The sequence below is a fragment of the Hyperolius riggenbachi genome, chromosome 6 (assembly GCF_040937935.1).
Source record: "Hyperolius riggenbachi isolate aHypRig1 chromosome 6, aHypRig1.pri, whole genome shotgun sequence".
NCBI lineage: Eukaryota > Metazoa > Chordata > Amphibia > Anura > Hyperoliidae > Hyperolius > Hyperolius riggenbachi.
In genome coordinates, this window is record NC_090651.1 from 372,369,343 (window position 1) to 372,383,289 (window position 13,947).

Consider the following 13,947-nt stretch of genomic DNA (forward strand, 5'->3'; position numbering starts at 1 on the left):
ACAGTTTTCCCTTTGAAACTTTAAAATCGATTTTCTCAAAAACTATAAGCTCTTTTTGCAAATTTTTTTTTTCCTCTTGTACCCACTCCCAAGGTGCACATACCCTGTAAATTTGGGGTATGTAGCATGTAAGGAGGCTTTACAAACCACAAAAGTTCGGGTCCCCATTGACTTCCATTATGTTCGGAGTTCGGGTCGAACACCCGAACATCGCGGCCATGTTCGGCCTGTTCGGCCCGAACCCGAACATCTAGATGTTCGCCCAACACTAGCAGGGATCTGTATACTGCCGTGGCTGCAGCTCACTTTCATGTCATGAAGCTCTGATAGTGAGCTGCAGCCATGGCAGTATACAGATCCATGGCATAATAACAGCGTGTGGCTGCCTGTCACATAAACATACATGTGTCACCACATAACAGCACATCATTGTCACAGAGGAAGCAACTGTACATTTCCCGGCTACAGCGTGTAGTGTTGTCCGGATCATGAACGATTCGGATCTTTGATCCGAATCTATTTTATGAGTCGATCATCCGAATCATCAAAATGAGTGATTCGGATCGCAAAAGGGGCGGGGCCAGGAGCGACACGCCCCCTCTCAGCGGGCAGCGGGGTTCGGGAAGCAGAGCAGAGATGGATTGCTGAGTTGGAGAGGAGCCAGCCTTGCAGGGAGACAGGTAGATGAGAGAGAGGGGACATGGGTGCCACTGCCAGATATGTGTAGAGCACACATACTGGCTGCAATGTGCTGCTCATTATAGGCTGTCTGTTCCGTAGTTGTGCCCAGTGATCACATTGGAAACTTTTGGCTCAGCACAGCTCAGTAACTTTGCAGACAGTCAGGGCCGGATTTCCGCACAGGCCACCTAGGCCGGTTCCTAGGGCGGAAACCAGCCGACAAGAGAGCTGGGGCGGCTTTCGCACACTGTACACCCGGCAGCAGATCAGCTGTTTACTGTCTCTGCTATGAACAGCACGGAGGAAAGCGCCCCTCCCCTCCTTTCCTCTCCACTCTGACACTGAGGGAGGAGGGGCTGAGCAGAGAAGCAAGCCGCGAGATTCAGTTTCAGGAAGAAGAAGGGCGGCTACTCAGCACAGCAAAGGTATCTGTGCATGGTGGCAGAGCTGTGAGAGGGAAGGGAGGGAGTCGAAGTGTCTGCAGAACACTAGACTAGAATCACGCTGTGCCTGCCTTGTCCTGTGCAATGGGTGACAAGCTGGGAATGGGATCCCTCTCTCTCCCCCCTCCTTCTTCCTTCTCGGGAGCCTGTGACTCCTGAAGCTACTAACACAGGGCTGCCTGGTGGTCCCCTCTGTCCTGTAGCCTGGCTTCATATCTCTTCTCTCCATGCAGTCATTCCTTTTATCATTTTCATCAGGTTGAATTGTTTGCCTTCTCCTCCCCCCACAGTCATTTGTCTTTGAATGCCCTAGCACAGCTATTCACACTTGTTCCTTTTCTTATTGCACTTTTAGTCTTCTGAGATCACTGGTTCACCCTGTTGTTTAAAGGATATTGAGGTTGATTCATGAAATGCTAATGCGCTAAGCCACGTGGGTTAAACCGGTGAACGCACGCAATCAGCGTAGCGAGCGCTCTTGGCTATGCGTGCTTCTTTGAAGTACAGTGCGATGGTATGTAGCACGACCATCATACTTTACTAGCGCAGCTGCTGCTACATTTAATGTAGCAGCGGCCGCACTAGTAAAGTATGACGGTGGTGCTACATACCATCGCACTGTACTTCAAAGAAGCACGCATAGCCAAGAGCGCTCGTTACGCTGATGGCGTGCGTTCACCGGTTTAACCCACGTGGCTTAGCGCATTAGCATTTCATGAATCAATCTAATTATATCTATGTTTGAGCACCAGCACTTTCTCCCTGCAGCTACTTTATATGGATAAAAGCACTTTTTAAAGTTGACTACAAACGTATTACACTTGTTTTTATCTAATTGATGCAGCCTGATTAGTTTGCACAGCTCTTAGTACTTATGGGTTGTTGTTAAGGTGCGTACACACCTGTGACTGTCACCTGTCCGGAATCAAGACCTAATCCCCTTGGGTGACAATGCTGGGCTGGACTGTACAGATGCGGGTCAGCTGTGTAACTGACAAGGCATTCTGTTGTCATGTAGGGGGGTAGAGGGACAACAAAGCGGCACGTGAGTGACGTCACGCAGCAGGCAGGGGAGTGGCATGCATCTACTCCTACCATAGTCTAATGTCCTACATTAATTATTATTATTATGTATTTATACAGCACTGACATCTTCTGCAGCACATTACAGAGTACATAGTCATGTCACTGACTGTCCACAGAGGAGCTCACACTCTAATCCTACCATAGTCATAGTGTAATGTCCTCCCATATTATTATTATGTATTTATATAGCACTGACATCTTCTGCAGCACATTACAGAGTACATAGTCATGTCACTGACTGTCCACAGAGGAGCTCACACTCTAATCCTACCATAGTCATAGTCTAATGTCCTACATTAATTATTATTATTATGAATTTATACAGCACTGACATCTTCTGCAGCACATTACAGAGTACATAGTCATGTCACTGACTGTCCTCAGAGGAGCTCGCAGTCTAATCCTACCATAGTCATAGTCTAATGTCCTACCATATTATTATTATGTATTTATATAGCACTGACATCTTCTGCAGCACATTACAGAGTACATAGTCATGTCACTGACTGTCCACAGAGGAGCTCACACTCTAATCCTACCATAGTCATAGTCTAATGTCCTACATTAATTATTATTATTATGAATTTATACAGCACTGACATCTTCTGCAGCACATTACAGAGTACATAGTCATGTCACTGACTGTCCTCAGAGGAGCTCGCAGTCTAATCCTACCATAGTCATAGTCTAATGTCCTACCATATTATTATTATGTATTTATATAGCACTGACATCTTCTGCAGCACATTACAGAGTACATAGTCATGTCACTGACTGTCCTCAGAGGAGATCCCAATCTAATCCTGTCATAGTCTAATGTCCTACATTATTATTATGTATTTATATAGTGCTAACATCTTCTGCAGCACTTTAAAGGACCACTATCGTGAAAAAACTAGGCAGTTAATATCTGACAGAACCGACAGATTTTGGGCCAGTCCATCTCCTCATGGGCGATTCTCAGGGTTTTCTTTGTTTTCAGCAGCATTTCCTGAATTGCAAAGTTGCAAAGTCTAACTGACATAATAGTGTGCAAGTGATTAGGGAGGCCGGCTGGTATCTTACTAATTTGGCAGTTAAACTGCTGTTCAGGAAATGCTGTTGAAAACAAAGAAAACCCTGAGAATCCCCCATGAGGAGATGGAGTGGCCCAAAACCTGTCAGATTGTAACTGCCTACTTTTTTCGCGATAGTGGTCCCCATACACACACGTTGAATTTCTAATTTGATTCCCTGCAGATTTGTTCACTCTGATCAAATCAAATGGAAATCAATTCCTTTATTTTTGCTTGAATTTGACCAGAAATTGATCTAAAGTATCAATCAAGCAGGATGCCTGGGTCGATTGGGGGTGGAGCAGGAGTGGTAGATGATTGATAGGCCATAGCGTTGCATTATATCAAACAGTGCAGCGTTGGGGTTCGATCAGTTTTCAGTAGATAACCTGCTGGAATCTATTAAAAATGAATGTGCTGTGTGTGGTAGGAATCAATTCCTTCTAAACTGATTCCTTTCAGAAAGGAGCCGATCGCTTTGGAACATTGGGTAGAAATCTATAGTTGTATGGCCAGCTTTACTCTAACCTGATACTTAATTTGAACCCTTTGCCCATAATTCTATTCTCAAATTCCTAGCCTCAACCTAAATTGCCAAAAGGCCTAGCTTTTAATCTTTCCTAAGCACTTTTTTTTTTTTTTTTGTAAGTACCTAAACCTAATAACCTGATCTATTAGTATTTCTAACCTCCCCCCTTTTCAATGCACGAAACCCTATCCTAACCACGTTGTTGTCATGGGGCGGCTGGAGGTAATGGGCCTTGGGCGGTAAAAAGTACAAATCCGGCCCTGCAGACAGTGTGATTGAAAGGCAATATAATCCTCCTGCACTCGGCACTAAACAGCTGCACTTATCTTCTGGGAATGCTTTCTTTCACTGTGCGACCTTTTCTTTCAAAGTGTACAGATGAACATATAGGTGAAATATATGTAAAGCATATGACTTCAGCATGTGGGTATTACGTGCAAACATTTCTGCTCTCTGCTCGTCCCTCCTCCCTTCTCTGTCCACTCCCTGCCCTCTGTCCATCTTCTCCCCTTCTCTGTGTGTCCACTCCCTCCCCTTCTCCTGTCCACAGACCTGTCCTGATGTTCATTTCACCCCCGAATGCTTCCGGTAGTAAAATGATCCGAGATTCGGATCAAAGATCCGGATCTCTTCAATGATCCGATTCGAATCATCCGGATCATTGAAAAGATCCGAACTTCCCATCTCTAGGGTAAAGACAGTCAAAGTTTCAACAAGTAAATGCCTGGCTCCAAGAAACTACATCTCCCTGCATGCTTTGCAGTCTTCAGCACATGCCCAGTAGATGGCAGCAGTCAGGAAGACACCTCTTGAAGTGCACATGGAGATTAGAGTGCAGAAGAGATGAAAAGCAAAATATTCATTGCAGACATGGGCTGTGTTATAAGGAACAGTTATATTTCCTGCCTGCAGCTTTGCAGATCCTGTGGGAAGTACTTTAGTGCCCTGGTGAGTCCAGCTTCACCTTACTGATTTCTTCTTTGTTTGTCTAGTGAGAATCATAATCTGCCATCATGGGGAAATGCACTCCAGTTGGCAACATTTGAGGTTCCAGACTCCAGGGTGTGGAACATTTGTCTGGGAAATGTCCCTGGTTGTCAGCAGGATTTGTGTCAAGAAGAGGCTGGGAGCTAAGCAGATGTGAGGGGCAATTAGCAGAGACGTGGATGCACATCTGGCTATGGGGAGGTCGGCTGCTTCGTCCTGTGGGCCTATTTGGCTTTGGGGAGGGGGGGATGTCTCATACTGGGAGCACATCTGACTTTTTTTTACTGGGCATTGGGATGTTTCATATTGGGGGCACTTCTGGTTATTAATCCTAAGGCTATACTGGAGGGGGGGGGGGGGGGGGGGGCTTATATGCGAGTCAATCGCTTTTTTCTTGTTTATGGGGGGGGGAGTGGGTACATCGGCTTATATGCGAGTCGGCTTATATGCGAGTATATACGGTATATCATTGTCTGTATCATTATGTATCCCTTGTTTTCTTACATTGTACAGCGCCACGGAATATGTTGGCGCTTTATAAATAAATAATAATAATAATACAATGCTTGGAAATAGTTTAGAACCAATTATTAATTACCATGATTAAATATATATTTGTCAAGGGGTACGTGTGATAATGTTTTCTATGCTAGGCGGTACTTGGTGATTACAGGGTTTTAAAAGGGGTATATACCATTAAAATGTTGAGAAACACTGCCTTAACAGACCAATGGGGATCCTCCTGATCCCTATTGATCTGTTAAGGAACCAATGGGGAGCCTTGGAGGGAAATTCAAAGATGTTTTTCTTATGCTGGCACCTAGTGCACCCATGGGTCTTCTCTTTTGTTCAGTTGTAAAAAAAGTTTTGGGATCCGCTTTGCAGCAAGTTTCTCACTTCCAAGTCGTTGTGGGTAATGTGTAGCAATACTTTTGGCTGATAATATCCATGATCATGTTATAGATAGCTTTCGCATTTGCGACGCACAGACCAGCCTTCCACTGGGTTTCTCACATTTTTAATACCGCAACAATGAAATCGGCAGTTTTAAAGAGGAACTGTAACATAAAAAGATCCCCTGGGGGGTACTCACCTCGGGTGGGGGAAGCCTCCGGATCCTAATGAGGCTTCCCACGCCGTCCTCCATCCCTCAGGGGTCTCGTTGCAGCCCTCCGTGGAGTCCGGGCAGCGGTGACGTCAATATTTACCTTCCTGGCTCCTGCGCAGACGCTCCGACGGCTGTCGGCTCCGAACTACACGGAAATACCCGATCGCCGTCGGGTCCGCTCTACTGCGCAGGCGCAAGTTTCCTGCGCCTGCGCAGTAGAGCGGACCCGAATGAGATCGGGTATTTCCGTGTAGTTCGGAATGGAAAGCCGCCACAGCGCCCCCGCTGGAGCCAGCAAAGGTAAATATTGAAATGACAGTCGGCACAGTCGCCGGCTGTTCGGAGGGCTGCGGAGAGACCCCCGTGGGACAGAGGACGGCGTGGGAAGCCTCATTAGGATCCGGAGGCTTCCCCCACCCGAGGTGAGTACCCCCCAGGGGATCTTTTGAATGTTACAGAGTCTCTTTAAAATTGACAACACAACATTTAACTGTTGCATATGAAGAGCCACTGACACCCATAGTTTGTGACATTCCATCTTGGATATGCTGTTCACCTTTTCCTTGGAGAAATAGGAACTTAACCACTTCAGCCTTCAGTCGTTTTCACTTTATGCATCCGAGCAATGTTCACCTCCCATTCATTAGCCTATAACTTTATCACTACTTATCACAGTGAACTGATCTATATCTTGTTTTTTCCGCCACCAATTAGGCTTTTTTTGGGTGGTACATTTTGCTAAGAGCCACTTTACTGTAAATGCATTTTAACAGGAAGAATAAGAAAAAAACTGAAAAAAATCATTATATCTCAGTTTTCAGCCATTATAGTTTTAAAATAATACATGCCTCCATAATTAAAACTCACGTATTGTATTTGCCCATATGTCCCGGTTATTACACCGTTAAAATTATGTCCCTATAACAATGTGTGGCGACAATATTTTATTTGGAAATAAAGGTGCATTTTTTCCGTTTTGCATCTATCACTATTTACAAGTTTAGAATAAAAAAAATATAGAAATATTTCATCTTTACATTGATATTTAAAAAGTTTAGACCCTTAGGTAAATATTTACATGTTTTTTTTTTTTTATTATTGTAATGTTTTTTGTTTTTTTTAATATTAAACATTTTATTTGGGTATTTTTTGGGAGGGTGGGATGTAAACAGTACTTTTATAATGTAAATGTGTGTTGAGTTTTATTTTTTTTACTTTTAGTTGTAGTTTTACTTTTTGGCCACAAGATAACGGCCATGAGTTTGTTTACATCACGTCACTCTAAGCGTAACATACGCTTAGAGGGACGCATGGGGGACGCAACAGCCAGAAAAACCGGAGCTTCTGAGAGAAGCTGTCGCTTTTTCTGCGGGGGAGAGGAATCAGTGATCGGGCACCGTAGCCCGATTCACTGATTCGTGGGCTAACGATCCACGGCCGGGAGCGCGCGTGCACGCGTGCGATCGGCCGCGGGAGCGCGCGGACGCGCACATGGCCTCCTGGGCGTAGCTATTACGTCCAGGAGGCCAAAGTAGTTAATAACAGTCCTCCGCTCCTCCACATTAAATTTCTTTTGAGATGCTACCAAAAAAATTTGTTTTTTAAAATCATAGGTATTTGATTTTTGCATCATGGGCCAATATGCAATTAACTTTACCACCTGAAGTTATCTCCTAGTGCAGTGGTCCTCAAACTAAGGCCCGCGGGCCGAATGCGGCCCCCTGAGGCTTTTTTACCGGCCCCCATACACAAAATGTATTACTTACAGATGCGGTCAGCTACATCTTTAAATATTAAATATTGGTGGTCCACATACAGAATCGCAGTGCTGGCACCACCCATCCACATGGAAGCCAGAAAGCAGTCATTCGCTGGTTTCCAATCAAATTCCACATCAGGTGACACTGCTGTCCAATTGGACTTCAAGTTGTCACCTGGGTATGCTTCACTGTCTGGCCCGCAAAGAGATAATTTTATGTATACTCCGGCCCCCCAGCAGTCTGAAGTATGTTGACCCGGCCCTCGACCCAAAACATTTGGGGACCCCTGTCCTAGTGTAATGATCCGCTCAGTTGCCTGCGCAGGCAGGCAACTTTTTGACCACTGTTCAGGTCTGCATTCTGCAGGTCTCTGGAAGAGAGACCTTTTGTCAGTTTTGCAGCTTGCTGCTGCTGAGGAATTTGCATACGTTTGTCATGCAAATTGCCTAGCCACATCCTTTGTAGGCTTGCTCTATATATACCATGTGATATCACAGAACTTTGCTGGTCATAAGGTCATAAGGGTTAGTCCTGTGAAACACTCCTGGAGTGTCAGCCTTGCTCATTGTTTAAAGATTAGCTTAGAGTAATTCCTGGGATTGCACTAGGCAGGTTCCCTAGTGCAGTTAGGATTGCATATCTGTTTTGTTTGTCTGTTGCGATTGTCCTGTCCCAGCGGTGGCCGACAGGAAGTCGTTCTGATCTTTCTTCTTGGAGTATAGCTGGAGCAGCTGTTGCTACCAGCTATCTCATCTGTTCTGTCTTGCCTGGATCGCACTCGCCTTGCGCTAGTGCTGTGGATCCGTCTCTCTCACTTATTCCTGTTTTCGTGTATCTGTCTTGTCTGTTACGAACGCTTGCTGGAGGCTCGGTGAGGTAACCGTTAAGCAAGCGCTCGCGTCCTCTGTTTCATGTTTGTCTGTCGGTGGTTAGTTAGGCGTGCTTGTCTCTGTTGTGCTTATCACGCGGAGACCACGCATAAACGCGTGCACTGTTGCGAATGAGTGGTGTGTTCGCGTTTAGTTAGCGTTTGTTATTTTCCTTATCTTCTCATTGTATGATTTGCTGTGCCTTTGCTACTCTCGTGCTCTGCCTTGCTGTAGCCTTGTGTCACCTCTGGCAATCGCCTCTCTCGCGATTGCGTTCCTACTTCATATCTGCTGTTGTATGTGCACCGTCGCGGGTTGGCGACTAGTTTGGTGCACACACATACAATCTGTCCCTTTGCTCAATCTCATTCGCAATCGCTTCTCAGGCGATTGCGTTCTCACTCGGTTTCCTTTGTTGTGTGTCCGCCGTCGCGGGTTGGCGGCTAGATTGGTGGACATACATACATTCCTCATCTGTGCTTATTCGGTCTTGTGTCTCTGTTAGCAATCGCCATCTCTGGCGATTGCCTTCTCACTTTATCTTCCTGGTTGTGTGTTCATCGTCGCAGGGTGGCGACTAGATTGGTGGACACACATACCCTCTGTCGCTTTGATCTCTCTCTTTCAGGGCTATCTTGCCCTGCATTTCTTCCCTTCGTGCAATTCCTGTATGGCGTCTGTGGCAGGGCAGAGGAGCTGTTCCTCTGCGCTCCACAGCTCCACCTGCCGACAGGAATTTCCCTCTACAGGTGGGTTGCACCTTTTGCTGGGTTCCCTCAAATTATACGCTTGTGGAGGATTTCCGCAGTGTCAGCGCACGTCTTGTGCGCTGATCACGGAGAGAATCCCACAATCGTTACACCTAGGAGATAATTTTCATCTTCTCTTTAAACTAACTTTTCAGCATTTTACCATTCAAAAGGTACACAAATGTTGGTGAAAAAGTCCTATCAAATTTATTTTGAGTATTTTCTTGCTTGTTGGTGGCTTAAGTTGCATTTTATGACAAGTTAAAATACCACCTTAGAGAAACTACAGGAGAAAAAAGTGAATTGCATATGCCCCATTGAATTTAACCATTTATGCCGCCTGGAAGTGATTGTCACGTCCAGACGGCTGCTCTGGAGCAGGTGCGTGCTCCCGCACGCTATCGTGCCGCCCCCCGATCTTTCTGACATAGAAAAAGTTTCCCGTCCTCCATATGCTTCCTGAAAGCGATCAGTATGCTTCCAGAGCTATAAAAAAAACTCACTGTGGCCATCTTGTGGCCATAAAGTAAAACTACATCTACATACATTTTTTATAAAATAAAGCCACATTATTACATTAAAAATTAACTGTTTACCTCCTACACCAAAAATGTTACCCATATAAAATTTTTCATGAAAAAAATATGTACAATAAAAAAAAAAAAAAAAAAAAAAAATAGTTACCTAAAGGTCTGAACTGTATTAATATTCACGTGAAGAGGGTATATTGTGAAAAATGTTTAAATTATAAGCTTGTAAATAGTGATGGACGCAAAACTGAAAAAATGCCTTTTTATTTCCAAATAAAATATTGGTGCCATAGATTGTGATAGGGACATAATTTAAATGGTGTAATAACCGGGTTATTGGGCAAATAAAATATGTGGGTTTTAATTATGGTAGCATGTATTATTTTAAAGCTATAATGGCCGAAAACTGAGAAATAATGTTTTTTTTTCCATTTTTTTTCTTAATATTCCTGTTAACATTCATTTAGAAAAAAATATTTCTTAGCAAAATGTACCACCCAAAGAAAGCCTAATTGGTGGTGGAAAAAACAAGATATAGATCAATTCATTGTGATAGTTAGTGATAAAGTTATTGGCGAATGAATGGGAGGTGAAAATTACTCTAAAGCATAAAGTGAAAAATACCAGCGGGCTGAAATGGTTAAACAAATATGCCCGCTCATCCTGCAGTTTACAGCTTTCTAGCTTAATTTTTTCTGGGTTAAACTCAACAGTTGTCAGCACCCACTTGTAAGCAGGGAGATATGAAGAGACCCCCCTCTTAGGTAAGTTAATGTTTGTTTGCAAAGCCCACCAGGGGGGAGAGATTTAATTTCATAGAGTGGCACAGCATTTCTTTCACTTGCATCTCGCTGCCTTGTCCTCAGCTGCTCCCCTGCAGGAGTAATGATTTTGTCTCAGTTTGCCCAATGCTGCCACACCCACTACACTCACCACCTCCAAAGAGGGAATTACTGGCAGCTTATCTCTGCCCTCTGCAAGGGGCGAAGCTCTCTCTCCTCTCCCTTCTTCCTCTCCCAGAATCCTGTGTCTCTCTAACAGTACACAAGCTTCTGCAGAAGTGTGTCTGTCACTGGGAGACCCTCCAGCAATAGCCGCAGCCACAGGACAGAGCTGACCACACAGAAACAAGTCAGGTTAGTTATGATCTGTCCCTGTGATGGAGGAAACCTGGGTGAGATGCTGATGCACGACGACAGCAGCAATTACAATTGAGGCAAGGATGCGCTTAGCTTCTAAATGTCCCTTTTTTCGGAGGGACAGTCTCTCTTTGGGAACCAAATCCCTCTGCCCCTCTTTCTTCCTCATGTATCCCCATTTCAGGGTTCATGTACAGATTTGTGTAAATAGATGTATTTTTCTACTGGCAAAATTTGTTTAATATACGTTAAACTTTATTCTCATCATTAAACGTGTACGGTTTTACGCATGCGGACCTTCTTATACGTATGCATGATTTTGCCGTCGGGATGATTTTCCGCGTATAATGCGTACGTTTTTCCGCATGCGGACGGCTGTATACGCTTGCGCTAGGCGTTGGCAAGACTGGGAGGTGTGTTTTTGGTGATGTCACTCTTTTCAGTTCCCCATCAGGTCCACAGCCCTCCCGAGTGCTCTCATTGGCCAGCAAGATTTTAAATTGATTGGCTAATCACTTGTATTGTTCCTATTTAAGGAGGAGCTGTTCCTCTGTTTGTTTATATGGCTTCTGGCTTTGAAAAAGAGCTACTGAGCTTGAAACAGCGGGCTGTCAGCCGCTAAAGCCATTTTTATCGATGACTTGTCATTTTTTATGACTTTTTCAATAAAGAGCTACTAATTTACTGAAGGTGGTGCCTGCTTCGCTTGGATCTACACACGCACTACCAAATGTAACGACGGGTCCGCCGGACCCTCCCCCCGCTGGGCGGTCTTTAGCCGACAGAATGCGTGTGTGTACGCGCTGTCGGCGGACTGATAAAGCTATTTCTGAATGATCCGCTCAGCGGATTTGGTAGTGCGTGTGTATGCACCTTTAGTGTCCCTCTTAACTTTAAAATGTTGGGAGGTATGAGAGGGTGAGGATAGAATGGTATGATAATTCTTCAATGTAAACAGAACCCTGCTAGCGTCATTCTACAGGTCTTACTCAAAAAATTTGAATGTCATGCAAAAGTCCATTTATTTCAGTAAGGCAACTTAACAATGTATGAAATAGGAACCCTCTGCAAGTGTTTTGGATGAATTAGCTGATTAGAGTCTGACACATTGAGCCGAGAATATTGAACGAACATTTTCACAATATTCTAATGGTCTGAGAATTTGGGCTTCTCATAAGCTGTAAGCCATAATCATCAAAATTATAACACATAAAGGCTTGAAATATCTCGCTTTGCATGTAATGAGTCTATTTCAGTGATGACTAACCTTGGCACTCCAGCTGCGGTGGAGCTACAAGTCCCATGAGGCATTGCAATACTCTGACAGCTCTAATCAGTACTCAGGGAGGCAGAGGCATGATGGGATTGTAGTTTTGTCGCAGCTGGAGTGCCAAGGTTAGTCATCACTGGTCTATTTCTTATACTAGTTTCGCCTTTTAAGTTGAATTACTCAATTAAATGAACTTTTGCACAAAATTGTCATTTTTCGAGTTTCACCTGTATTTTTCATTTCTTCCCACCTCAACCCCTCCCCCCCTCTCCATCCACCTTTCTCTCCCCACCTCAGCTCTCTCTCCATCCACCTTTCTCTCCCCACCTCAGCTCTCTCCCCATCCACCTCTTTCTCCCATATATATCCTCTCTCTTTCTCTCTTCCTCTCCCTCGACCTCTCACATTTCCATCCTTGCCTTTCCCTCTATCCACCTCTCTCCCCTTCCATCCAATTCTAAATCCAAAAAAGCTTTATTGACAGGACCAAATGCATTTATCATTGCAAAAGAAAAAAACATTAGTTGTGGTACACCCTTCACCCCCCTATGGACTTTATACCCCTCCCCCCCCCCCCCCATTTTATATTGCTGGCACCTTCATGTCAGTATTGTCACCCACTATTCAGCTGGCGATGTTATGTTGTTATGCTTTGGGGCAACAAGCTAAACATAGTCATTCGATGTTATTTGTTATACAGTATAAATATGATTATGACGATTGAAGGTCAATGGTTAACTTGGTTGTTATAATCCCCGCCACATTTATCTATAATAAAGGTCTGCAGACATTTTTATAGTATTCAGGACTAGTTATTTTAAAGAGACTCTGTAACAAACTTTTCAGCCTTAGTTCTTCTATCCTATAAGTTTCTTTTGCTTGTTCTAATGTGCTCTGGCTTACTGCAGCTTTTCCTAATTGCACAGTGGCTGTATTATCTCTGTTATATGATCTAATCTGTTTCCTTCTGTCGGCACAGTCGGGCTAAAGCTGGAATGTGTGGAATGTGCAGGGCTGCTTGTGATTGGTAGAAGCTATACACCCCCCCTCCAGGCCCCCTGCAGGCTCTGTATGACTCACACACTCTGCTTATGTGAGCCTATCAAAAGCTGGTTAGTTTGTTTGTAAACACTGCCTAAAACTGTTAATTACAAGCCAGGTTTGCAGCAGAGAGTGGCAGAAACAGCACAGAGGGGCCCAGGAGAACATAATGAATAGAATGGTATGCTTTTTGCTGTAAAAATGTTAGAGTACAGATTCTCTTTAAGGACGGTTTTAGACGTATTTTTTTTGTGTTGCGGTGGGATGCAAAGCTCCTCTCGCATCACACCGCAATACAAAAAATTGACAAACATAAGACGCTGTGTGGCAACAGGGTCATATGCATAGCCCAGCTTCTCACTCAGTGATGTACTTCCTGCTGGGCAGGAAGTACATCACTGGGATTCCCGTTGGTCCACCCATGCACCCTGTGACACAAAGTGCTTCGTCATTTACCCTACATGCATCGCCCATGGGCTTCCATTACCCCAAGCACCATGCATTAAGCGTGGTGCTTTCAGTAACACCCTGTAACCCTTGCATTAGTTTGGATACTTCCGGTGCTCAGCAACGGCCCGCAATAAGTGTGAAAGTCTGTCTACATAGACTTTCATCGCTTTTGCGGCCTCTTGTGGCAAAGTAGGGTAATGCAAAGTAAGTTTACCCAGCTAGTGTAAAAGGGGCCTTAGGCTCCATTCAC

The 13,947-nt window shown here is 44.4% G+C and overlaps 1 protein-coding gene across 4 annotated transcripts in view; it reads left to right on the forward strand.

Moving 5' to 3' along the window:
- The first annotated feature begins 638 nt into the window (after positions 1-638).
- The window catches only part of LOC137521943 (uncharacterized), a 52,953-nt gene continuing 39,644 nt past the window's right edge, over positions 639-13,947 (forward strand). The window contains exon 1 of one of the 4 annotated variants that reach the window (XM_068241899.1): positions 639-680. The gene's annotated coding sequence lies outside the window, so the exon portion shown is untranslated. Of the gene's footprint in view, positions 681-1,035; positions 1,107-4,606; positions 4,743-10,828; positions 10,934-13,947 lie in introns of those variants that run through there. The other 3 variants (XM_068241898.1, XM_068241900.1, XM_068241897.1) reach the window with 3 other exon arrangements.